The sequence below is a fragment of the Camelus dromedarius genome, chromosome 26 (assembly GCF_036321535.1).
Source record: "Camelus dromedarius isolate mCamDro1 chromosome 26, mCamDro1.pat, whole genome shotgun sequence".
Taxonomy (NCBI): domain Eukaryota; kingdom Metazoa; phylum Chordata; class Mammalia; order Artiodactyla; family Camelidae; genus Camelus; species Camelus dromedarius.
Window position 1 is genome coordinate 6,387,368 of NC_087461.1, and position 27,128 is coordinate 6,414,495.

Here is a 27,128-nt window from a genome sequence, read left to right on the forward strand (position 1 = left end):
TTTTGAAGAGCTAGATATGTGTGAAGTGAAGAAAGGATGGACTGTCGATTTGGGAGTTGTGGGTTAGAAGGCAGGAGTCAACGATCGGCCATGACTTGGCCATGTTAAGTTCAAGATACTCACTAGTACTGAGATGAAGAGGCTAAGTGCGAGCTGGATGAAAGAAAACAGAACTCAGTGGAGTGGTCTAGGCTGTGGGACTACATCGTGGATACACAGATGGCATCTGAGACTGTGGGATTGAATAAGATCACACAGGGGAGGCGGGATTAGGAGAGGAGGGCTGACGACAGGGTCCTGCAAACCTGGAGCTATTCATATGTTTTACAGAAGGGAGGATCCAGCAAAGGAACTTAGAGAAAAAAATGGCCTATGATGTAGTAGGAAACGAGGCCAATGCAGATCATGGAAGTCAAGACAATGAATTTAGAGAAAATCATGTAGCCCAGCATGGGGAGGGCTGCTGAAATGTGAGGCAAGAACCATCCACTCTGGAAATTCCCATCTCTTGTGAGGATGCACATCTTATCTGATGGACTCACTTGGGTGAAGATCTACAACGTAAACCTGAGCTGACCTGTCATTCAAAGGTGATCGCTGTGCTTTCCCTGTTCTGATAAATTCCAGTTCTTTGTATTTCTAGCCTACCAATCTCCAAGGAGCTCTAGAAGGCCATGGAGACATGCTCAAATCTTTTGAGATGATAAAAGTCCAAGAGAAAAGTGCCCCTAGGCTTCTTATAAATAGGAAAACAAAGGCCTTGAAAAGCCGAGTACTGCTTGGCTCAGTATCCCTGTCGTGGCCTCTTCCTTGCAGATCCAGAGGTAAAGTGTTTGCCTTCCTCCCAGGAAGTCAACCAGTAGTAGAATAAATACATTCATATTCCCCTCCATTCTCACGGCACACACAGTTAGTCATTATACCTAACCCCCAGGTGTGCAAGTCAGAGCAAAAGCTCCAGGTGGTCTCTGCTCAGTGAAGTTTACATGTGGACTTGTGATCCTGGAGGCAGAGGCTATGCTGTGACTCAGAAAGTCAACCCTGGGACCAGAACATCACACCACCTGTCCTCTCTTTCTTAAGAAACCCATGAGTCACACGATAAAAATATAAATTCTAGTGGGGAGAGGCAAAATAGGGGCAGGGGATTAAAAGATATAAACTACACTGTGTAAAATAAATAAGGTACAAGGATATATTGTGCAACAGAGGGAAGATAGCCAACATTTTACAATAACTATAAATGGAGTATAACCTTTAAAAATTGTGAGTCACTATGTTGTACATCCAAAACTTACAAAATTTTGTAGATCAACTATACTTCAATAAAAAAAATATAAATTCTATAATGTTATGGTTCCTGGACTATGTCATTTCTTGGCTTAATTTAGAGCAACAAATCCCAAATTACCTCTATGGTCACTAGAAACTCATGCAAAGTGCTGTCTTTTAAGCATTAATACAAAGTGGAGGTTCTCAATATAGAGCAGGGGACATCGGCAGTGTCTGGAGACAGAGGCAGTTTGGGATGTCACATGGAGGGCTGCTGCTGCATCTGTTGGGACAGAGGCCACAGTTGACGCTAAACATCCTGTAACCCACAGGACAACCCCCCCACAACAAAGAACGATCCGATCCCAAATGTCAGCAGTGTTGAGGTTGAGAAACTCTGATGGAAAGAAACTCCAAAAAGCCCCTAATTAATTCTTAGCATTAGACATAATTTTCAAATGGACTGAGAGTACCATCTCCTGAGTTCATTTTCCCGACTGTTCTGCCGTTATATAACAACATCAATGTCTTGGTTTTAATGCCATTTGTCTCACTCTTGAGAACAGAAAATGAGAAAGGTATTCCATTAGAAGAAGTACACAAAATGCCCATAGATTTCTACTGATTTCATTAATGCATTTTAGCATTTCTTGTGAAGTTTCTGTGTCACTGATATTGCAAATGAAACTCCTATGGCTCCGAAGACAAAATTTGACATTTTAAAGTCATTTCAAGAGAGGAATGAAAATGAAAAAAATAATAATTTCAGATTTTAAGCTCACCAGGTAGTGAGTAGCCAGTGCAATTGACTTTCAAACAAACAATTCTTTTCTTAATCATATTATATTATTTTCTTAATCATAATCAAAAACAGAATTATGCTGGACTCAGCGATGCTTAAAAGACAGTGCTATACATGCAGTATATGCTTATTGTATGTGTCTTGAATAAGAGATGCTCACTCATTATGTGGGTCTCCTGCTTTCCTGTAATTATTCCTACTTAGCAAAGTTTTGCCCAGGACATTAATTATGCTGAGAAGATGAAGTCTCTTATTTCAAATCCATTTCTTTTCCCTATTTTATGATTGTAGCAGCATCAACCTGCCTGAAGATTTTACTTTGAGAAATACATTTTTCTTCCTACATTTCTGTTCCAAATATACTGTTCCTACACCCCATACCCTAGAGAGGAAGTTTTTTGTTTGCTATTTAAAGCATTCTTTTAGTGCTAGAGGAGTTTGAGTCATTACAAAGTGGCAGGCGGGGCTCTGTGAGTTTTCAGAGTGTACTGTGGAATCCTCAGTCAAAACATACAGAGAAGAGGTGCCTTAGGGGAGGGAGTGGACCCAGAAAATCATCTTAGCTGTGTAATTCACCCAAGTACCCAGCCATCAGCTTCCCCTGGGGAGACTGATCTTCCTTTTAGAACCCTGTGATTTGTAAGAGAAATGAGACCATTTTAACACATATCAAGTAATCGCATTCCAAGGAGTAGGAGATCACAAATTGATCCCAACTAACAGGATTTAAAAACAAAAACAAAAACAAAAACAAAACAAAACAAAACAAAACTTGAGTGCTTGATCTTTCAAATTTATTACAATAACTGAAAGGAAGCAGGACCCTGTGGGCTCCCCCACCCCCAAGCCCTGCCTCTTGTTTATAGAAAAGCTGACATCTCCCAGGCTCAGGCAGTTGATCAGGACCAAGCCTGCAGGCTCTGGGGGATGGCAAGGACTCTGACCACCTATAGCATTCCTGGATTTCCCTTTAAAACTTTCATGGCTGAACAGAATCTTTAGAGATTTTTTTTGTTTGTTTGTTTTAGAGGGAGGGGTATGCTAGGTCCACCAGATTGCAGGCATTCTGGTTAAAATCAACTTTCCTTTTTGTTACCAAGGCTGTTGCTCCCAGGATCATAACCTTGCCCTTCCCTCAAGTAGAAACCAATCACTCTTATCTAAATCTCAGGAGGCAGCAGCAGAGAAGACACAAGAACTGGCTGGAACCCACGGAATCCAAGATGGCGGAGGATATGACTCCCAGTGGACCTTGAGCTTTATTATAGACTCATTGTAATGTATTAGCTGCTAAGTGACACGCCCACCAGTGCCATGACAGTGGATGATTGTCATGACAACAACTGGAAAAGCCCACACAAGGTCTGATTGTTTCCATTCCAGAAGAAGGACATGATAGCAGAAGCCTCCCAGAAAAGTCCACGTGGCCCGAGCTGGCCAGAGCTGCCTCTGCTGCCCATCTAGGCTAATGGTTCCTTACTTGAGTGCCTTTCTTTCCTTCTCCCTGCTTGAACACTTTTCTTCCTTTTCCTCTTTTGAGAAATAAAAGGTGTTTTTGCTCTGTCCTTCTGCCTCAGCTGTGAATTCTTTCCAGCCAGCAGGCAAGGACCCACACTTTTGTGGGCCTCTTAATTTAGGAATCTCTTATTGACTAACATAACTATAATTTAATTCTTGATGGATATAACCAAGACAATTGGTTTCCTTTGGACATAAGATGTTTGGCTACATTCTCACCTTTTCCCTATTAAACTATGTATTAAACCATGATCAGACAGGACAACAGGAAACAGCTCACCTCCCCTTTGGATACAGAGGATCTCAGCTAATAAGCATCATTTTAAAAATTGAGTATCTCAGAGGCATTTCACATTCTCCTCATCAAGATCCCCATTACTGCTGGTGGGGCAGCTCCTTCCTGTTCCCTAACTTTCCATGGAAAAGTAATAGCATTCTTTAAACATAGTAATTTTGCTACCTTTAAAATTGAGGACAATAGTTAAAAAGTGAGGTGAGAGATCAAAAATCACAAAAGCAGAATTTTGAGGGAAAGAATGCTAAGAAATTAGGAAGAGATTTAGAAGAGGGACAGAGGAAACTAGAGATTTCTTTTCAAAAGAGTCCCCACACTCCAGCCGACATTCCTTCTGAATGTTAATTACAGTCTTTACCTTGGCATTTTGCTCTCATATCAGGGAAGCAATTACTGGCCTAATTCAAATTCATAGCAGCCATTAACAATGAACAAACAGATACATTATTTTAATTCCATTTGCTGCTTCCTTTCTGCTGATGTATTGACCCATGAAGCTTTGACTGGATGTCCCGTAATTGGCATTTGGCAAAGGTTGTTATCATCATCATCCTTTTCATATATGAGTATTTATTAAGTATATATTGCATATATAATACCTTGCAAAGGCAGGCAGCTTAAAGACCACAGGCTAGAAATAGCCTTTGCCTTATAGAGTTTATGTGATGATGACTTCATTTTGTAGATAAAAATTTAGCCTGTGTGAGTGTTGTTTGTGTGTGTGTTTGTGTGTGTGTGTGTGTGTGTGTGTGTGTGTAAAGCTCAAGGTGAATACCAATAGGCTAACAGGATTATTATATCTTGGTTTCAGTACACTTTTCAACTGTCCTCAGTATATCATTTCAATCATATATGTTTGACATTATTATTCTTAGCTCAATAATGTCATTTATATCAGACTCCAAGGCAAGATCTCACAATGAGAGAGCGCTAATAAACAGAGGGAAGTAACAGAAAGAGCTCTAACATGGAATAATCTATAACCCTTTTCCTATGATTTCCTCTTCCTTCTTGAATCAGTGACTTTTCTCATCAGGAAGCTCTCCAGCATTCTCTTCCTTCCTAATTGATTTCACACACTGATATAATTTGTGTTATGTTTAAATTTGAAGGTATTTTATACATGCCAACTCATTTGTTTGCTTTTCCTTCTTCAGGTTCATTTAATGTCATTGTCTTGTGTCCCAGGACCACAGCCCTTACATAAATGAATTAGTCTGGCTAGAAAGTGCCCATATCCCTCAGCACCAGGATAACCCCAGGAGCTGTAGGCAGGTCCTTTCTCTTCTTGGGCTTCTATTTCCTCATCTGTCAAACTGGATGGTGGGATTCTAGTGTGTCTTCTAGCTCTGAGATTTTCTTTGTATGTTTATTTGAACTTAGGTTCATTACCGTATCTCAGTGTGACCCTGTGTTCCTCAGCTTGTGGACTGAGCCAATGGCAGAGAATATTGTGCAACAGGAAAATCTTATTTAACAATACATTTATGTTTTCTCTTTTATGCCCTTTGATTTTGCTTCCTGCCTCTAAAACTCAGTGTTTTTATATCTCTCCCTCAAATTCAGCTCCAAAAGCACAAAAATGTGAAATCCTACCTGTTCCAGTATTTGTGTGCATATATTTAAGTTCATAAGGTCCACATCCCTGAAGTTCTCTCTGTGGGTTCTAGCAAAGTGCACACTTAGATGCTTAGTAATAATTGATTTAAATGAATAATCCAAAGCTTACTAAAATCAATTTATGAAGTCTGAATTGTACAATGCCTGCTATTGGAAGGAAATTATTGTTAAAGAGAGCACCCTGTTCTACCCCTGGCCCAGTGCAGGAATCCCCCATACTCCATCCTTCACAGATGGTCATCTAGTCTGCTTCTGCTTCAATAGAGACCAGCTGATCACAGATTCTTTTGGTGGATCATGTATACCGTTGACCAGCTCGGATGGGGATTGTTTTCTCGACATGAATCAAAATGATGTCTCTCTGTACTTTACCCAGTTTTTCTAATTTTGCTTTTAGATTAACAAAGAATAACTCTAACATTGTCCACATTCAAGTATTTAATAATAACTATCATTTCACCATTATCTGCCATTGATGTCATTGGATTGACCAATAACATTTATTTTCACCCCACCTGATTAAATCAAAAGCCCATAAAACTATGAGATAGCTAGGTGTTTGCTGGTATTTAATGAAGTGTCTGGAGATTGAGGTTACACACACCAATGAAGAATTTCTAGATCAAATTGTTCACAGATTTTGGAGTCTGGGTCCTGTAATTAGCACCCTTGACACGGAGTTATTTATTTCTATTTCCACTGGATCATTGTGCTCAAAGAGCCAGCATTTCATGTGAACTTGAATATTTTACCCAGATTGACAAACTGAAGGAAAGCCAACCACTCCAAAAGTTAGAGCTCATGATCTTTGTGTTTGGGACTGAGGTTCTATTGACAAACTGGCTTGTTTGTAGAAGATAAAAATCTGGGTTGTAGGCAGACGTGGTAGAATTGTTGCTCTCCTGCTTGTAATTTTAAAGGCTTTTGAGCTTTGTTTGATATTCTCATCTGCTTTATCTTTTCTCCTTCAAATCAGTAAAAGACAAATAGAGAAGAAACCTTTGAGTGCCAGGCAAATCTATCTGACCAAGTTTTGGTAAAATGATAAAAGTTTCAAGTTATAAAACCTAGGTAAAGAAAGGTCCCTGGACTAGGTATCTGGAAACTTGAATATTATTTTTGACTCTGCCATTAAGTACTGTGACCATTCACTTGAGCTCTTTGAATCTTAGTTTCCTAATACCTAAACTGAAAGGATTTAGTTGAGTATCTTAAGATCTGTTCATACTCAACAGTAAGTTTCCTAAGGGAGGATTTTGAATTATTGGAGAATTTTAACACATGGGCCCTCTTGCTTCCTATTAGTGGAAATCACTCAAGGTGGGTTGCATTTGGTTGAAAATTGGGAGTTTGAGATTTGCAGATACTAACTACTATATATAAAATAGATAAATGACAAGCTTATACTGTAGAGCACAGGGAACTATATTCAATATCTTGTAGTAACCTATATTGAAAAAGAATATGAAAAGGAATATATGTATGTACACATATGACTGAAGCATGATGCTGTGCACCAGGAATTGATACAACATTATAAATTGACTATACTTCAATTTTAAAAAAAAAGCATATGTTAGGGCCCAATAGACATGATGGACCAGGACATCACTTTAGACAGCAAGATGAGGGAGAAGAGTGGGTCTGCCTGGGAGTAAACTGAGCCCAAACTTTCCAGCAAAAAAAGTCTCGGAGAAAAATCACAGACAATCCTTCCTTGCCAGAGATGCTGCTCATCAGCCTTTTAATTTTGTAGTTTGAAATAAAGGACCCCTTGATGTATGATTGGTTATTAATTATTATATTATTTCTCATTATTTCTGAAAAGTAATAGCATGTTTAATAAAAACCAGAGCTACAATAATGAAAATCATTTAGATAATTTCAAGCATGGCACCTCCTGAGGACTTCAATTTGATTTCTAAAACACAGTAGAAACTTCCTAATTCAGACTAATGACAGAGAGCCCCATTGTGAATTACCAAATTTTGCAGATGAGTGGGTACGCAAACAGACAGAAAGGCATCAAGGAAAGTAAATCACACAATACGCTCTCTCCGCTTGTTTTGACAATGGTAGTTCAGACTTCACAGTCTATGATAAATCTTCCTGGTACCTCGGTGTAAATGTATCGTCACTTGTTTCACAAAGATAATGAAGTCTTGGTTGGTAATCAGAAATCTTAGTATAGAACTCAGACATGAAATCTTTGCTCAGAGATAGCTTTGGGACTGCAGGGGGTTGCAAATAATTATCTTGCTTACAGAGTACTGAAGTGAGGACGATGGAAGGTCCACTGTCCACGTAAAGTGAGGAACAGAGATAAAAAGATATTTTAATCCATCTTATGGTTGCCATTTAGCGTTACTCTAATATTTTTTTTTCTCTGCAATCACAGATCTTTCAAGGCAGAAGAGAGCTCAGGTATGTTCCCTTACCCAACCTCCTTGTCTACTCCACTGCTGTATTGATTAGGATTTTACAACTTTTTCTTCAAGAAAGAAGGAGGTCCAACTTAACTACATGCAATTCTCCCTTGTCTGAGAAAGGACTATATATTTTTTTATGGGCGGAACGGGACCCAGGCCCAGGGGTAATGTTGGGATTCAGAATCTAAGCAGGGTAATAAAAATGGGTTTTTATTACCCGTCATTTTTCTATTATCTCCTCCTCCTCTTCCTTCTGTTAATCTTGATGACTGGTTCTCAACCCTGGCTGTCCACTGGACCACCTGGGGATGCCATTTGGACACATCATTCCCTGTGTGCAGACATCCTGCCTTAAATGATGATTGAGAGCCGCTAGGAGACCACCAAGAGTTGAAAGGACCCACATAAAGCTGCATTTTTGTGCAGCATCTGTGGTATTTTATTCTGTGTCCTTAGTAGAGCTACAGCAGGGAGGGTAAGTGTAGACTCTGAAGTAGGGGATGGGACTGGCTCACTGCTGGAGGTCTGGAGTAGAAACAGGAGTCTTGGAATTGGTGTGATGGGTTTGAATTCTTACCCTACCACATCATTTACTAGAGAAAAGGCAGATAATCAAAGTATCCATCTGTACAGTTGTGATTAAATGAGTTAACATACATGAAGGGTTAAGAACAGTTCTCAGCACATGGCAAGAACTGTGAACTTGTGAGATGCTATTCAAAGGAATCCGGAGGGCCAAGACCCAAGCAAAGGCATGCTTTACAATGCCTGGAGGTTCCGAAAAGATCAGGCTGGGGCCCACCTGAGACAGCAGAATTGTTGAGAGCTGTCAGAAGGAACAGGATGGCCCTTTTGGGGAGACACCATGAATGGTTCGAAGCAGAGTCAGTTTTATAGCATCTTTTATTTTGTACCTATTTCAGGGAAGAAAACTTGTGTTAGAAAAGGGCCAGGGGAATCAAATTGCTTATATTTAAAGAAAGGTGTAGCTGAGCTCTCATAAATTCTGTCTGTCACCAAAAATAAAATCTGGAACAGTTTTTAGAGGGTGGACTAGTTCTTGAAATGCTTGCTTGTCTGTGGAAGAAGCCACTGCAGAGATGTAATATGCTTGGTGAAGATGTCTCAAACACAAACACAATTACAGGGATGCTTTTGAGTTGCTGGGGGTGGGGTGGGAGCTCCTCAGCCAGGTTCAATTTTAAAGACTTGTAGGTGAGAGACACATTAAGGGCTGAATCAAGTGAAAGGAAATTTCTGGCAAGCATATAAAGTTAAAAAGTTCAGCATACCACCACTCTACCCTCTCTGTTGTTAAACTTAGACTTAACTGAGAATTTGTAAATTGTTCATTTGGTGGCTATGTGCTGTGTGAGTGGCCCAATATATATTTTGGACTTTTCCTTCTGTTCCTATACCCTTTTGCTTCGAGCCAGGCGGGGCTCAAGGAAGAGAATACAAGTTTGATAGTGGCTTAAGCTAAAACTGGGACATTGTGTTGTACACTAGAAATTGACATGTTGTAACTGACTATACTTCAATTAAAAAAATAAATAAAACTGATTAGGGAAGCAAATCCACTGCTCCCTTCCGAAAGCAAACATCACCTATCAGAATCAAGTCAAAATGACTTGTAGGTTGTGTGTTCTTTGGGAATATCTGGACCACGGCTCCTTCAATTACCAAATCTAATTTGGAGTTGACTGCCAATCTCAGCTCTTTAGAGCAGGAGACGTCCATGAGTTATTCAGACTTAAGTCTAATGCATTTGTACAGTCGTTCTTGGGCAAATGTGGGTAGTGAGGACTTGGCTAAATATGGAGGAGAGGAAAACTGCAGTGTGAGGAACTTTCTAAAGCCCTTAAGTGAGGTGGCATCAGAAAAGGAAAATCAGACGTGGCTGTCCTCACCGCCATCCTGTACTGCCTCCTGGTTTGCCCAACGTGCCTGCCGCCAACTTGTGACTGCTCCCCGCCCCTACTCCTTCTCGTTGCACAAACACACAGAGGCTACTTAGAGGGGAAAAAGCCTGGGTATAGCAATGTTTACACATATTATGTCTTTGTGCATCCTCACGTCTGGTGCACGTCCAGTGGAAGCCCCTAGACAGTGGTATTTGGATATAATTGAAAGGGCACATGCTAATTTAGACGCTGTGACAGCACCGTAACCAAGATTTACAGTTGCAAATGGTTGACAACTCAGCTATCAGGTGAAGAGAGGGTGATGGGAATCTGATTTGATGGGATGACCCTTTCTGACATGTGAACAAAGAAACCTGCATATCTATTTTTAACCAGGCTCTGGAGACTTCCAGTAATTGACATTTGGAGCTGTGGCTCCGATTTGTCCCAGTTCCTGGGGATATTTGCATCTTTTTTGTGTGTGTTTGAGTTGTGTCGGTCTAATCCTAAGCAAGTTGGGAGGCAGCCTCAGTCTCTGCGTTGGCAGGAGGCTCACAGACGCCCTCCTCCCACACATGCTCACTGCCTCCTCCTCTCCGGCTGGGGCTTCAAACTTGAAGCCTGACATATTCTATTCTGGGAGAAAATGCAAATACTACATTGAGCTTTAAGAGCGGCTATACCTGAGTGCCACTGATAAATCTTGAGTTTAGGCTTCACAATTGTTACTTATCACAGTAGCCAAAAGGGAGATGTCAAGATTGAACCTTTGAGTTGAGGTTCAAAGGAAGCAATGAGGAAGCCGGAACTCGGTATCTGGGGGCTTCATGCAAACTGTTCTTACACAAGGGAGGGATCAGATTAGACTGTAGTCTGTGAATGTGGTTTGGAGGCCTTCTCTTTGTCTCTGTGGTGTTACTCACTTCACCCCACCATCTTCCTACATTTGGGTTTTATTCCATCTCTTCCTAAAAAAATTCTCTTCCCTTGAAAGGAGTCAGTGATTGATCCATACTGAGGTCTAATGGGCAGATGGGGCTTGTGTGCTAATTCTTTCCCTTTTTCTTTTCTTTTTCCTTAGCATTTTAATAGTGATAAATTAAAGCCTTTAAGCCAAAGGAGTAAACCCTTTGTCTGGGAATTTCAGCTCTCTTGTAGGGGCCACATTTTCAGTTTAAGGTGGAAGTTAGAGGTTTTTTTTTTCCCCCTGGCATTATTAAAACATCAACATTTAAGTACGCAGATGCTATATCTCTCTCTACAAGACCGACCTCTCCTAAGGTAAAGGTGAGGCTAGGAAATCCAAAAAAACACTTTGAAGACACCATTCTATTCACAATTTGTTACTTAGAAAACATAAATGTCTTCACTCCAATTGCAAATCAGAAGCAGTTTACCATGACTCTGAGAACAAAGACCAACATCCTCAACATCCTTGAGAGGTCAGGACAGCCCAGCCTTTTCTGGCAACCCCAGTCTCTCTTGCTTTCTGAGCTCCCCTCACACAGACCTTCTCTCAGTTCCTCAAACATGCAAGCCCTCCTGCCATGGGCAGACAGTCCCTCTTCCCAAGCTAAATGCCTGATACTCCCTCTGCCTGGAAAAGGCATCTCTGCCTCTCCCATCCTCCCCACCTCCACCCCACGCTGTCTGTCTAGAGAACAGCAGATCACTCTTCAGAGACTGGAGCTCATGTCAGTTCCTCAGGGAATACTTTGATGATTAGCTCCCATCCCTGTGTTATTGGCTCGATTCTTATCCATTAGAGCACAGAGTCGGTTTGCAATTATATATGTATTTGTACCATTATTTACTAAATGTCTAAGTATCCATCTCCACAAGGATCAGGGCTGCATAGGAACTGCTCACACTTGCTAGCCCATCCCATCTCCAGCGCTCTGTCTGGCTCCCAGGCTGCAATCAGATGTCCATATGATATCAATGAGCTTACCTCTAGGGCTGACAAATTACACTGAAACCCTGAAGTTTTGTAGAAATCCTCTCCTTACTGTGACTGAATAGTTACAGGCGTGATAGTTCATTTAGTGATCAGAAAGAAACTTACATGGACTTGTCATCAAAACTTGCGTTATTTTCTTTGCTAAGTTTGATGTAGATGTGTGCATATTTATATACAAGCAAATGTGCAGCGTAATTGGGATAATATTTAATTTTTCAAAGGACCTTTGCCTCTTCTGTCATATTTGCTTATCAAAAAATCTCTTTGAGGAAAGTGAGGCAGTTTATTGTGAAGGAAGTAAGATGCATTCATATGTATGTATACTTTAGGTAACAGTAAATATCTACCGTCATATATAGTAGACATGTAATATATGAGTATATATAACACCATAGTATATAATGTATATAGTATATAATACACTATATAGTACATATAGTAGGGATATAGTAGATATAACGCATATGCTAACTTACCAGTATATAATTATGTATTATATATAGATATTATATACCTTACATATACAAATTAACCACCATATTATATACATTTACCTAATGCCACCCTGCAGGCTAGTTGCAAAGACAGAATTCACTACTGAATTTTACCCTCCAGAGGGATGATTAAAATGGTGATGATACTACGTGTGTGTTGTTGAAAAGACTGACTCCAGACACCCCTTCCTTCTGTGTTGGTGGGTATGAAAATGGCTCTTTAATTCTTGCACTGTCTTTTGCTGTTTGCTATGATAATAATTAGATGGATGCTATGAGAAATTTTTCATTGCTGACTTTTCTGGAAAGTGAGAGAGGATAAAACCGAAGTTGGGAAGCAACTGAGCCCCAAATAGATCTATTGCACAAGCACATTCTTAGACCAGATCTATGAAATGAAATGACTGGTATCATGCCGGGGCTTGGGGTTGCCATGCCAACCCTATGGATGCCTACAGAGCTGGTCTGTCTATAGCTCCTGATTCTTACACCTTGCCCTAAGTCATGCTGGGGGGTGCTCTTAATGAGCTGGGTTTTCCACAGTCCTCCCTGTTTGCAATGGACAGCTGTCATCCAAGAGATGCTTTGGTGATTTACCACCAATTCTCCACCCCTCAGTCCCACTGGAATTATCCTGCAAAAATCCACTACCATACTGGTAACCCCAGGCTTTGTCCGTGGCGTCACCATCTTGTTATTTAGTATGCTCTGCAATCACGCGTTATGCTCAGCTTCCTCCAGACTCAGAAGGGATGCTTGCTTCAGGTGGCCATTACTTCTTTTGCTTGTTCTAAGTCAGGATGTCATAATAACAACATGTCCCAGGCATGATACCAAACATCTTGAGTGTATTTTATTACCTAATCCATAAAATCACACTATGAGATGGGAAATATTGTAATTCTCCATTTTTTCTAAAAAGGAAACTGGAATGAAAGAAAATTTTTCCAAGGATATAGAGCTTGAAGGAGGCTAAGCTGGGATTTTGCAACTAGGTGTTCTGTCTTTAAGGCCTGCACTATTGCCAACCAGAATGTACAGACAGTATGCTTGGTGGGAGCAGGTGGGCATTCTTGACTGAGTTTTCTACCTTTATTTTGGTAAATCAGTATACCATATGCAGTGTATGCTTTAGCATAGATATGGATAACTCTTACTGAATAAGGTCTATAGATAATTTCAACCATACAGAATAGGCAGGAAACCTACTGGTTTTGTATAACTCAAGCCTCAAACTTAAGGAGATTTACAGACACAAGGGCACATCATACCAGAGAGGGTGACACTTGCAACTCAGACACTGTAATGAGCCACTCAAAAGAGGGAAAGCAGCAAAGTTCTAGAAATTTCAAGTGTGAGGTCAGAGAACCTGTGAGCATGGAGGACATCTCTATAGTCTTGGAGGCAAATGAGGAAGAGAAGAGAGTTTAGAATTTGGAGAAATGGGTGCATATTATCCCTCCTGCTCACAGACCTGGTCACTGTTTAAACCTCATTCTCAATCTGATCTTCTCTGACTCCTGTCACTAGAGTCTGTCTGGCACTTAGACGGTTTACAAGACATACCTGTTGAATGAATTGACCTGGGAACTATTCTCTGTGGGATTTCAGATTTGATTTCAATCACATTTGATTTGATTTGATTTGAAATTCGGCAGAAAATGTTATGTGTGTGTGTGTGTATATATATGGGAGTTTTTAGAATATATGTATTTCAATGAATCTGTAGCATAATGAGGAACCAACTTTCACTTCTGTTTAAAATCTTTGGGCAAACATAAGGTTTTCTTTGTGGAGGCTGGGCTACATGCTCAATTATTTGCTAATCTGAGGTCTTTGGCAAGTCAGTCTGGTGTCATGGTGATTTACATGTCTTCTGAGTATTTACTTAGGAGCAAATTCATTGGCATAAAATCATCCTTGAGTAACTTTTGTTGAAATCTTTAGCCTACATGTTAAAATACATTTCACAGTAATATGAAGTTCATTCAAGTACTATTTTTCATTTTTCATGTTATGATTTTGTTAAAAACACTTCTTTGACTGGATCTATTGCAAAGGTGATATAAAATGATGGTACTCAGAAACGGTATCAATCATTTTCTTACAATCAATTACATCATCATGGATTAGTCTTCTAGTGTTGATTCAATTTTTAGGGAAGCTAAATGCTATATATTTTGCAAAGGTGCCCTGAACACTTAGTGGTCAGGGAGCAATGCATTGAAATCCCTGTGAAGAGCACTCAGCACATTTTCTGCATCGCCAGGCAACAAATAGTGTGTTGGTTTAGTGGTAGGAAATCACCTATAAATTTGGGACTATAGTTGAAGCCACAAACAGGAGGAATGTGGGCAGGATCTGTACAGTCCAGGAAAACAATGATTATAATCTTTTTGCATCTTTCTTTCTGAGTGTTGTCATGGGAGTGGCATCCATGGGATCTCCTGGTATTGCTATGCTTTCACACATGTGGTTTCCCCATAAACCAGCATTTCTTCTTCTACGTTAAAGAGTTCTGCAGAATGGCACATCTCACTAATGCCACGCTGAAGCTACAGGACCTACAGTTCTTGTCTTAAGAAGAGAACATCTAGTGCATCTGCTGCAAAGTTGAAACAAAGGGAACACAGATAAAATCCTGTCTCTGAAAATAAAGACTCCAGAGTGATAAATAACAAAGCAAAGTCTTACCACTCAGAAAATCATTTAACACTTCTGATAAACTTATTCAAGAGTGTTAACAATATAGAAGTCAGGGAGGTACTTGTTGGAAACACGTGGCTTAGAAATAACAACTCTAAAGATTTTGGATGCTTGGATCACAGGTTAGAATGGAAGAAATTATTTCATTATCTGCTCCTTTGAGCAGGTACGGTGCTCCTCTTAGCAAAAATTCCTAGACATTCTGGCTGTTCTGATCATTTCTTTCCTCTCCTGCTTCAGGTAGCAAAGCGACAGTGGGTTGGGAGTGTGAATGTTGGGCCAATAGAAATTATGTAAATGTTGCATTCCAACAAGACAAATTTCAAGCCCTTGAGGTCTTTTAAAGAGCATTAATTCTAGAAATTAGATACAAAATTTAACTTTTTCATGCTAATAATGATTTCATAAAGGAAAATTCACTAGTAAAGGTGACAAATATGAAGTTCTATTGAACATTTAAATTCAAGAATCTCAGTGAATGCTCCAGGGAGATATTTACCCAGCCAATGACTCTCTGATGTTATTAAGAAGTAATTTATTCAAGAAAGTCTCCATTCATGAGTTTACATAAGAACAATATCTACTTTACAAAGGCTTGTGTTCTCAGCATAGCACATACCTAATTTACAATGACTTTTGGTTAAAATTTTCATTAGGTTGGTTCAATAGTATTTGATAATTTTAATTCAATTTTATGAGATCCCAGGTTCCCATTTATAGGAAGAGAAAATGAATGCAGAGGAAATAAATTTTTAAAGAGCAAATTCATCTCTCAAATGAGCTCTGCTAATTTCAGTAGCAAATCTGAGGTGGAGTAAAGTTAACCTTTAGAATTTCTATGGCAGTCGTTTTGGGCATAGACTATGGGCATCCATTAAAAAATCACTCAGATCCACAGTGTCAGTGCTTTGCCACTATTGCTTATCTGTCCAGTGATATTTTACAATAAGACTCTTTTGTGAAACACTGACATCAGAAAGGGGTCCAGGTCTTAAGCATAGGGTGCCTTCATGGGTTGAGGACAGGAAGGGAACAGTGGTCCTCAGGCATAAATCAGGTCTAGGAAAACAGAACCAAAAGAGATGAAAGGTGAATGTTCCAGGTTCCCGAAACAAGGATTAAGGAGGATACGATTTTGAGGGGTCAAATTTAGGTAGGAAAACCGTTACTTAAGCTTTAATCAAGGATGTGAAATCAGGGTAGACTCAGAACCCCAATTGCAGAAAGATGAGAAAGCCACATCACAGGACCAGCCATCAGAGGACAGACCAGTGCCGAGGATATGATGAGTTTACCCTGCTTGACTGGAGAGAGGATGAGTTAACGAGAGGTTATGAGACACACACACACACACACACACACACACACACACACACACACACACACACACACACACAGAGAAAGGTCAGTTTTTTTCAGCAATTAAGCTTCCTGTTAAAGCTACCCGATTTAGACTTTCATGACGATACCATCAAACTCCTTGCCAGCTAATCTGCAAATAGCACAGGGCCATGCAAAGTGAAACACTGCCCAAGCTTATCAACAGATTGAAAGAATCAAATACTGTTTGCCAACAATGAAGTCCAACTTCCAACAATATGGTCACCACGCTGATGGAAGAAATGTAAATGCAATTCCCTGTCACATCATGCACCAGGGTCCTGGTGACTCAGACATGGTCTGTGAGGATTCCTGTGGCAATTATGGGTGAGAAAGACCATAGAAGGCAATTCACTCCTTGCCCTGCTATTACTATTCTGAACTGGCCTCTTTCCTCAGACTTTTTAAGTAAAGGGAGAGATCTACTTAGTAATTTGATCAATGTAGAAAACCAAACTGGATTATGCACCTCCTAAAATGTCAGTTTTTATTTACTAAAGTCTTATTTGTGTTTATTGTCTTTATCTAGCTCTTATAAGTGCCCTTAGTCTATTAGGAAATAGCCTGTTTCTAAAACAGTCTTCTTTATCAGCAAGGGGCTTGAGTTATAAAGTCAGCCTTGTATTAAGTCAGGATTCAAATGAACATCTCCTGATTTGTTGGGTCTTGGCCCCTGAGACATCGTATAAAACCTTTTAAACCAAAGTCAGAAGCCTTTTGTGTTAGCTGTATATGGACTACATGATCTGTCTTAAATGCATTCTGCTAGTGTTAGAAATGAATCTACGGAATATATGGTGTGTGATTGTCATTGTCATTATAAGTTACAGCGCTGTATTTTATAGCATATAATGAAATGAGATGATAAAAGTGACATCAGGCTTGGGATTTCAGTATCTAAATCACCCATTTTATTCATCATTTGGCAGCTAAATGTCTCTTAAATACTGTGCAAGGTTTTATGATTCAATGTTTGCCTAAAGAACCAAAAGAAATATGTGAAGCTGCATTACTAAGTAGTTAGACTCTGCTGCACGAAACCATCAGAAGGCAGATCCAGTTTTCTTTGGGCTCTGAGAACAGGAGGACAGGGCCAAAATCTGAGCTGATCTATGTACCTCTGGACTCCCCATCCCCCAAATCTCATCAGATCCACACTACACGTGGAAAAAATTAAGAGTTTATCTGCTTTCCCACCACTACATTTAACTTGCTCTGACAGCTGTTTCAAGCTTTTCTTCTCTTCAAAAAAATTGATATTTTGGTCTCTGATGGTCATTTGTGTTGAGCCTGCTGCCTTTATTAGCTTTGCTGTGACCAAAGAAAATTCATTATTATGGAATCTTCACTGCAGTGGTTAAAGACTCAGAGAAGTAGCTTCCAGTGCTGTGACTATTATGTGCCTGATGGTTTTCTTGAAGACTCTGTAGCCTTTGAACCTTGTTTCTCTGATTTAGGAGCTTCAGTACAGGACATTCTATTCTTGTGATGGAAGGCGGCCTAATATGACAAAACACTTGTTATTTTGGTTTTGGTTTTCAAACTTTATTCTACTGAACCCTCTGTCAATTGAAATGGTTTGCTATCTTTGCCCCTCACCCCCATCATTCATATGCCTGGTAGAATAGGGCTGTAAAACAGTGGTGTCTGGCTTCCAGACTCACTTTGTCTTGACTCTGCATCAAAGAGATAATAATCACAGTCAGCCTTCACACCGATGGAGAGGCAAGCCACTTGGTAGTGTGGTCCCCATGATTTTCAGGGGTTTGTGATGGTTCTATGACTTCCTATGTTTGCCCATCTCTCGGATCGTATCAAAACAAACACAACTCTCTATTATCAGTGGTGCCTCCTTTTATCCCAAGACACGACTGCCAGGTAGTATGTGGACATTGTAACGCAGATAACTCCCTGAGACATTGTTCACAATACCTTAAGGTGCAGGAAATACATGAGATTATTTTGAGGGAGTAGGAGGCTATTAAGGTAGAAATTCTTAAAAAGGTGGAGAAAAGGAACCAAGAAAAAGGGAGAAGGATAAGAAATGCAAAATCCAGAAATCCTGGAGATACTCTTGCCTAAGGGTCTCTGCTTTTGGCCCTGTTGACAAAACTCTACGGCTTTACAAAATCTAAATTGCTTTTTGTCACCCTCTCAATTAGAGAGGCTAATCCTAAGAGTAATGAACACTCCTGAGCAATGAAATGTGTGAAATAACTTCACTCTCATAAGCAGGAAAATCGTATATGACCCAGATCACAACTACTATTCATGCCATGTATACATATTTTAGGATTAAGTAACTATTTCCTTTTCTATCTATACTCTTACTCTGTGCCATATGCCACCTAACAAGGTATTATCCACTATTCTTTTATTCAGTTCACTGCATTGTGTTCCACTTGTCCCTTGAAAATTAGCCTGTCTGTAATCAGAAATCACTTCCACTCACAGTTCAGTGCATCTGCTGAAGCTGTGGCAAATGCTTGTTTACAGGGCTGGTAATTGGATTAAAACTTTGAAAAGAAACAGAAAAATGGAATGTATTGAAAAAAATGAAAAACACAAGCGTGAAAATCAACCAAACCAAAACAAATTTAAAAAGCTCTAATGAATGAGATTGCTATTATTAGAGATCATTTATCAGTAACAATGTTCTAGCATTTTTGGATCCTCAATATTCAACTGTAATGATATTTAAAAATCTTAGAGAAGGAAAAGGATTCTGAATAGCCTCTGTGGGAGGAGGACTTGGAAATGGTTGATAAGTTTCTGTGCATCTTTTGAGCTGTCTTGAAACATGGGCAGTGCATAAATCTTCACTAGGTCTGGATATAGAAATACAGCAGGGATAGGGCCCTTGTGTTAAATTATTTAAGAAGGAGAATTACTTATCTTTTTAAACTTGAATATTGTTGATACTCAAAATCACAGAAAAGAAAAAATAAGTAGGCTCTCTTTCCACAAAGTCTTGCTGAGTGGTATGCACAGGTGGAAAGCGACACTGAGAGTCACTGAGCAGGGGGTGCATTTTGTCAGTTCAGGGGTGCTGGAGTTGGGATATAGTTGACTGCTTCCAACCTCAAAACTACACTCATAGGCCTAAGGTTCTATATATTCTTCCAATAACCTTATTCAAAACGTTTTTTCAAAAGAAGCTGATGTTTCAGATAAACCATAAAACACCTGGCACATAAAACAAAAGCAAGAGTCGTATAGGGATGTGAAATCAAGTCATCATCCAAGGGTGTCAATATCCAACAGTGGTAAGCTTTGATATAAATAAGATCCAAAGAGACGATGGATCAGACTCAATAGTAAACAAAAGCCAGAAGAGAAAAATCCAAAGAGAAACAATAGACATGTTTACAAACCAGAAAGTATAAAAAAGCAGAAAATCAGAAGATCAAATCCTTGTGCGTTAATCACCATCACTACCTTTTTAGCAGGCACCTTTAAGCTGTCCATCTTAAGTCTGCAAAAGAAGCAAGATCTTACCTGCCTGGCAGGATCACTGCTTCTCAAGCTCTGCAGGTCTAAAGGTGAAAAAAATACAAGTAATTAGGTTCAGTCCTGTAAATTGAGAAAGATACTCTATGCTAACATGTAACTTGAAAAACTTGCCCATTTCTTTTTTTTAATTAAAGAAAAGGTTGGGATGAAAGCAACAAGTAACAATTAAACAAGTGAGATGAGTTTTGTGTTATTTGCTTTGCAAATGGTTCATTGACCTAAAATGAAGGTAGGAAGAAAATTTAGTTGTGGGGGACTTGCTCAGTCCTCATCAGAATAAAATAATGGTGCTGCATAACTGATTTCTGATTTCTGCCACATCTGGGCTGATAAGATTTTTATTCATTTGTCTAAATTATATGGGGGATTTGGGTACGTGATGGTTACCTTCTGTTTTATCCATGTCAACCAAATTGTGGGGAAGGAAGAAAATTAATGTCCTTCCTCTGCCACAGAAATTCTATCTGGGGAATTAATGTCACAGGATTATTATGGGAATCTGCTTGGTCTGTTTTATGTAGGTTGTAAAATCTAGAACATTGGCCAGTGGTTCTGGTCCAATGCTTACTGAAATCCATTTGCTATGTGTAACATTTTCATCTTTTGGCCAAGCAATAAAAACTGGGTTCTGAAATGTTTCAGATGAGTTACAATTCATTTTTGTGCTTGTCAGTGGTGTAAGATTGATGGATTAGGAGCAGTGAGGAATATTTTGCTACAAATGGAAAACCTGAACACAATTTTAGAACCTCTGAATGGGTTGGCAAACTATGGCCCATGGGCTGAATCTAGCTTGCTCCCTGTTTTAATATAACTTGTGGGCTAATAATGGTTTCTACCTTTTTTGGTGATTGAAAGAAAAAAGCCAGAGAAGAATGATATTTCCCAGCCTGTGAAAATTATACAAAATTCAAATTTTGGTGTCCATAAATAAAGCTTTATTGGAACACAGCTGTACACATCTCTACGTGTTGTCTACGGCGGCTTTCACATCACAACAGCATCGTGGAGGTTAATAATAAAGTAGTTACAAGATGAAAGTGGCTGTAACAGGGAGGATATGGTCTGCACATCCTAAAATACTTACCACCTAGCCCTTTAAGAAAAAATGTAGTGACCCTTAGCCTGTGGTTGATTGCATCTTTGCTGGGAGCACAGGAGGGTGATATCATGAGACCTTAATGACAGAGGCTGATCAGTGTAGGTAGATGAGGGATAGTTTTTTTCAGATAATTAAAATAAAGGTGACTGTATTTTGTCCTGGGGGCCTCTAGGATGCAGACCATAGGGGGCCTATTCATGAACAAAGGGAATCCTTAGCTGTCTGTGCAGGAAGTTCTAGGTTGGCTTCTTTGCTTTACTGTAGTTACCTATCAAATCCACTTTTTATTTTACAATAAGACTTCAGGATTCCCCTTAATATTTGGTAAGACTATCCAGGACATTAACTCGATACAGAATAAATGAAAAAAACAACAAGAAGCAAAACACAATTTATAAGTATACATAGAATGATTTATATGAAGTGTTCATATAGGTTCAAAACAGGTTGAAGGATCAAAAACAGATGATAGTCTTAATGAAAAGATATACACACATAATATATATATTCACATATGCACAGTGAGGATTAACCTTGCCCAAAGAGATGTCTGGCTTTTGCCCTCAGTTCTTGACATATCCTGCCTGATAAGAGCATCATTGTTTACTTGAGGGCCTTGGGCTGCCCCAGGCAATCTATGTTACCAATGTGACTTATAGCCCGTGGGGGCCTTGGACCAGGCAGTATAAACTTGACTTCTGGAGAGGCTGGAGACAAAGGCTAGCCCAGCAAATCAACTCTGCTCACGCGACTGAGCCCCAGTAAGACCTCCAGATGCCAAGGCTTGGGTGGGTTCCTGTGGTTGGCAATACTGCGTCCATATTGTCACACATCACTTCTGGGAGAAGTGAGCCCTGTCCACACCACTCCGCTGGGACAGCAGCACTTAAAGCTCTGCACTTGGGACCTTCTCGGACCCTGCCCCATGTGCCTCTTTGCTTGGCTGATTTTAATCTCTGCCCTTTCACTGTAATAAACTGTAACTGTAAGTATAACAGCTTTATCAAGTTCTGTGAATCTTTCCAGCAAACTGTAGAACCTGAGGATGGTGTTGGAAATCTCAAGTTGCCCCTGGTGTCAGAAGTGAGGGTGGCCTTGAGGGCTCCTGAAAACTGTAGTATATATATATTTTTTAAAAATTATATTTACATACATATGTATCACAGAAAATCATGCTAGTGGTTACCTGGGCTGGGTGGTGGGCAGGACATATGGTTTCTAGGATGCTAGCAGTATTGTCTTTCTTGACCTGATGGTGGTTAAATGGATATTAACACCTAGTTATTCTTTAAGCTGTACTCATACATTTTATGTAGTCTTTCATATTTATAATATCTCAATATTTTGAAAAAAAGCAAAAAACTCTCCATGGTGCATATAACTATAAACACACACACATACACACACACACACACACACACACACATGCATACACACACAAGATCCAGTGTAGCAACTAGAGCATTCAGCTATGGAAAAGATTGCCATTCTGTCCTTAGTCTTATTACTTAAGAACGATTATCTATTTTTCATGAAGAAATGAGTCACTTCCTTGTTCAAGGATCATAATCGCAGTTCTTGTGGTCATGTGACACAATATTGGTCTTAATTTGTTTTTGTTGCCATTTTTTGGAGTCTTGAAAATTTTATCCCCCCCACTTACTGTGTATGTGGAGTATGTGGAATGGAGTATGTGATTTCTCTTGTTTTCACTTAGTTGTAGTAGAATGAACGCCATCCACATAGGTTCGATCAAATGACTTTAATTTGTGTCCTTTGTTTTTAGATTCCACATATAAGTGACATTATATGGCATTTTTCTTTCTCTTTCTGGCTTACTTCACTTAGAATGACAATCTCTTGGTCCATCCATGCTGCTGCAAATGGCATTATTTTATTCTTTTTTATGGCTGAGTAGCACTCCATTTTGTGTGTGTGTGTGTGTGTGTGTGTGTGTGTGTGTGTGTACATATATATATATACATAACACATCTTCTTTATTCAGTAACCACATCTTAATTTTGACTTCTCACCCTTGCTGATGTCATAAGAAAAATATCTGTCTGATCTGAAGGCAGAGTTCAAATGACTTTAAAACCTCAGCTACTCAGTAGAGCCACATATGATAATAACAATGAGTTGTAACTTCTTTTAAGGACAGAAACCAGGATTTCTCTCCCCTTGGCAGTCCCTCTCCCATTTCTGGGACTAATGAGTACCTAGGTAAATAATTTGAAACTGTTTGAGAACAAGGTCAACAGTCAGTCCCCTGCACCCATGAGATCCATTCAGGCCCAGTTTCTGGCCTTTTTGCAATCATTGCCTGGCCTCACAATAGATGCAATAGTGTCACAGAGAAAGATCACTGTCACACAGAAAGACCAAGGAGGGAGGGCAGCTCGAAAAAAGCTCAGGACTCCTAACCGCCAGATCCTCAAACTTCTTTAGCAATTGTCAGCAGCTACTGTCTGACAAAGCTGATCATATCCTGAAAATGGAGATTTAATATGGTCCCAGCAAGGCAAAACAATTTTTAGTATTCATTTAACTTTTTAAGGGATCAGATATAATTTATTGACCTCTAAAAATTACCTAAAAATCAATACAGTTCAGAAAATTTTTTGCTAGATTTTGGGAACATGGGTCTGTCTTTCCCATAAAATAACTATAGGTTACAAATGGAAAAAAGATTATAAAGCTGGCTGGCCACTAGCTCAGTAGAATAGTCAAAGTATGCCAAAGAAGCAGAAGCTTGCTACAGACGTCCGTTGGTGGTCTGCTCGGACAGAGGGACACATAGAGACTGAAGACAGAGACTTACTGGGTTGTCTTCTTAAGTGACTGCTTTTTAAAAGTCACCCAGATCAACTGTCACAAGTCAATTCCCTGTAATTACATTACCTGGCTTCATCTGATTCCATTGTTCATATGGCCCTAAATAATCAGGCCAGTCTCATTGATTAGCGGTTTGTTCTGGACAACTGAACAACTCAATCAAATTGACCCTGTGGCAGCTGGTTTCATCGTGTAGCAGAGATAAGTCAGGATTCCCCCAAAGCCAGAATCCACCACATTTGGGCCACATAAAGCACTGAAATTTGAGGCGTCTTCTAGGCAGAGATTGTGATCATAGGGAAGAAACCACTGGGTGGTACCACTTCCAATTCTTGCATCCACAGCTCAGACCCACTATTGGCGGTTCTTAAAATTTCATTGTGTGTCACAACCACTTAAGGAACTGGTTTAGAGACTCTGATTCCTAGGTCCTACTCCATAGATACCAATGCTGTATTTTGTCTTGGGGCCCCAGGGGTATGCACTGTCCAGAACTATCCAAGTCATTCTGATATTGATGGGCTCCGAGGACCTTCAAGAAACACTCAGCTTCTCTTTGCCCCTAGCCCAATCCTAATCAGTCAGAACTGTTTCTAAGCTTCCAAAAGGGGCAGTTGGTTTCTACTGTCACCATATAATCCATGTGCTTAATGCCAGGACCTATGAGCAGTGTACAAGCTATGAAAATGTTGCATCCAGTGATCCTGTCCACAAATGCTAGGACTCATTTGGCCTCTGTATAAATGGTACCTAATTGGCTTCTATAGAATTTTGAGGATGTAAAGGATATGATCTATTAAAGTACTTCATTAACACTGTGTAAATGTATACTCTGATATCCTCGGAGAGTAATCTTGGCAGACCATGTACTTTTATAGTCATCATTGCCTTATAGCTGTCAAATAAAACCATGAAGAGCTCAGCTAGTCTGCCTGTTCTGACTATATTAAAATACTTTATATTGTTAATAATTGGAGGCAATTAAAGGTTAAGTATTTAGCTCATCTAACTCTTAGAATAATGACTGATTATAAAGGCAGTTTCAATTTTATTCCCCTACTTAATAAATCTGGCATTCATAGTTATGAATTCTAGGGCTAAAACTATAAACAACCTATTTTAATTTTTGTTAATTTTTAAAAATCAGAATTCTGTTTGTGGGGAAGTGACCTGTTTTGTCTAATGACCACAGCTGGACTGACCAATCAGGAAGGGTGTTATTATTCTTACAGGAAACTCAAACTGGGATTGAAAGTTTAATTTAGTTCAACAAATAGATGTTGAACGTATGCTACGTTTAAGGCATGTAGCTGATGACTCAGTCCTTGTCTCCAAGAAGCATGCAATCTTAAGTAAGCAGCAATAAAACTAGGAGAAATGTATCTAATCCCTAACAGGAGTTTAGGGGAAATGGTACAGGATTCAGAGGGAAAGAAAATTATATCTTGCACGAATAAGTGAAGATGTCATGGAAGAGTTGGCATTTGCAATGGCAGTTAAGCAGGGGGGTAATGAGAAAACACATCATGCAATAGATTGCACTTTGACAGGGACAGCACATCATAGGTTGAAGGCTATTATCCTTCTATGCCTTTGGGTCCTGGCTCCTACAAGGCATCACTAATTTCAAATCAGGATCCACTGTACTGGCAGGTGCCAAGAAGATGATGTTCCCTTTCCCAGATTTGTAAAGTCATTTGCTCTCTCTGTGTCTCAATTTCTCCATCCATGCAAGATAATAGGATTTGTCCTTATCTCCAAGAAATATCAGCATAATAAAATCTTTTGTTTGATTAGGACTTTATTCTTCACAAAACATCAACCCATATATTATCTCTTTCGGTTTCTCTAACGTACCTTTCATGCATTTGGGGCTGACATTTTAATCTCTATTTTGCAGGAAAGAAAACTGAAGCTCAGATTGAAAAATGCAAATTGTCTAAGGCCACACTGCTTTCAATGAGAGAACCATGATTCAGATCCACAGCTTTTGCTACTAAACCACTAGTAAGTGGCCTCTCTTCACAAAGTGAGGAATGAATAAAGGTGGACATAAACATATCTTATCATAGAAGTAACATTAAAACTTGCTTAGCTGTAACTCAACTAATGTTCACGTTAGCTTGTTAGATTTTCTTACATGGAAAGTTTTCCCCATTTTTTTGGTTGAAGTATAGTTGATGTACAATATTACATAAGTTACAGGTGTGTAACACAATGATTCACAATTTTTAAAGATTATATTCCATTTATAGTTATAAAATATTGGCTGTATTCCCTGTGTTATACAGTATATTCTTGTAGCTTATTTATTTTATATATAATAGTCTGTACCTATTAATCCCCCACCACTAACTTGCCCCTCCCTGCTACCCTCTCCCCACTGGTAACCACTAGGTTTTTCTCTGTATCTGAGAGTCTGCTTCTTTTTTGTTATATTCACTAGTTTGTTGGATTTTTTAGGTTCCACTTATAAGTGATATCATGCAGTATTTGTCTTTCTCTGACTTATTTCACTTGGCAAAATACCCTCCAAGTCCATTCATATTGTTTTAATGCAAAATTTCCATGTTTTTCTGGCTGAGTAGTATTCCACTGTAGCTGTATACCACATCTTCCTTATCCATTCATTTGTCGATGGACATTAAGGTTGCTTCCATATGCTGGCAATTGCAAATAATGCTGCTATGAATATTAGTGTGCATATATCTTCTCAAATTAGTGTTTTTTTGTTTTGTTTTTTTGGCTATATACCCAGGAGTGGCATTGCTGGATCATATGGTAGTTCTAGTTTTAGTTTTTTGAGAAACCTCTATTTTACTTTCCTTACATGTAATTTTTAAGAAAAAACTAAATCATGAAAAGCAATGAAAAAAAAAAAAAGAAAGCAACAAAGGAAAGCTGGTATCAGAGAAATTAAAATAGAAATATTTGAGTCAATCAGATATTGTATCTTTGATGTTAAGCCTCATTTGTTTTTATCCAAAATTGCTTAACATGCGGGGGAAGGGTATTGTCCAAGTGGTAGAGTATGCTCAGCACCCAGGGGGTCCCGGGTTCAATCCCCGGTACCTCCTCCACGTGGAAGTCAATGAGGAAACCTGACTACCTCCCCCTCATGAAACAAACAATACAAGCAAGAGCAAAATTGCTTAACATGAATTCATCAAGCCTCTAAATACACATTCCACTTTAAACATGAGAGATGGAGGAATAAGCTAAATGACACCAAGAAGAAGCAACCAATCAAAACCAGAAGGCGGGGCATCCAGAAAGGACAACTCACTTGGCTTGCTTA

The 27,128-nt window shown here is 39.4% G+C and overlaps 1 protein-coding gene across 1 annotated transcript in view; it reads right to left on the reverse strand.

Annotated features, from left to right (window-relative positions):
* Positions 1-27,128, reverse strand: part of CELF2 (CUGBP Elav-like family member 2) — a 722,443-nt gene that overhangs the window by 532,540 nt on the left and 162,775 nt on the right. Inside the window, exon 2 of the mRNA XM_031444742.2 lies at positions 19,879-19,916. The gene's annotated coding sequence lies outside the window, so the exon portion shown is untranslated. The remainder of the gene's footprint in view (positions 1-19,878; positions 19,917-27,128) is intronic.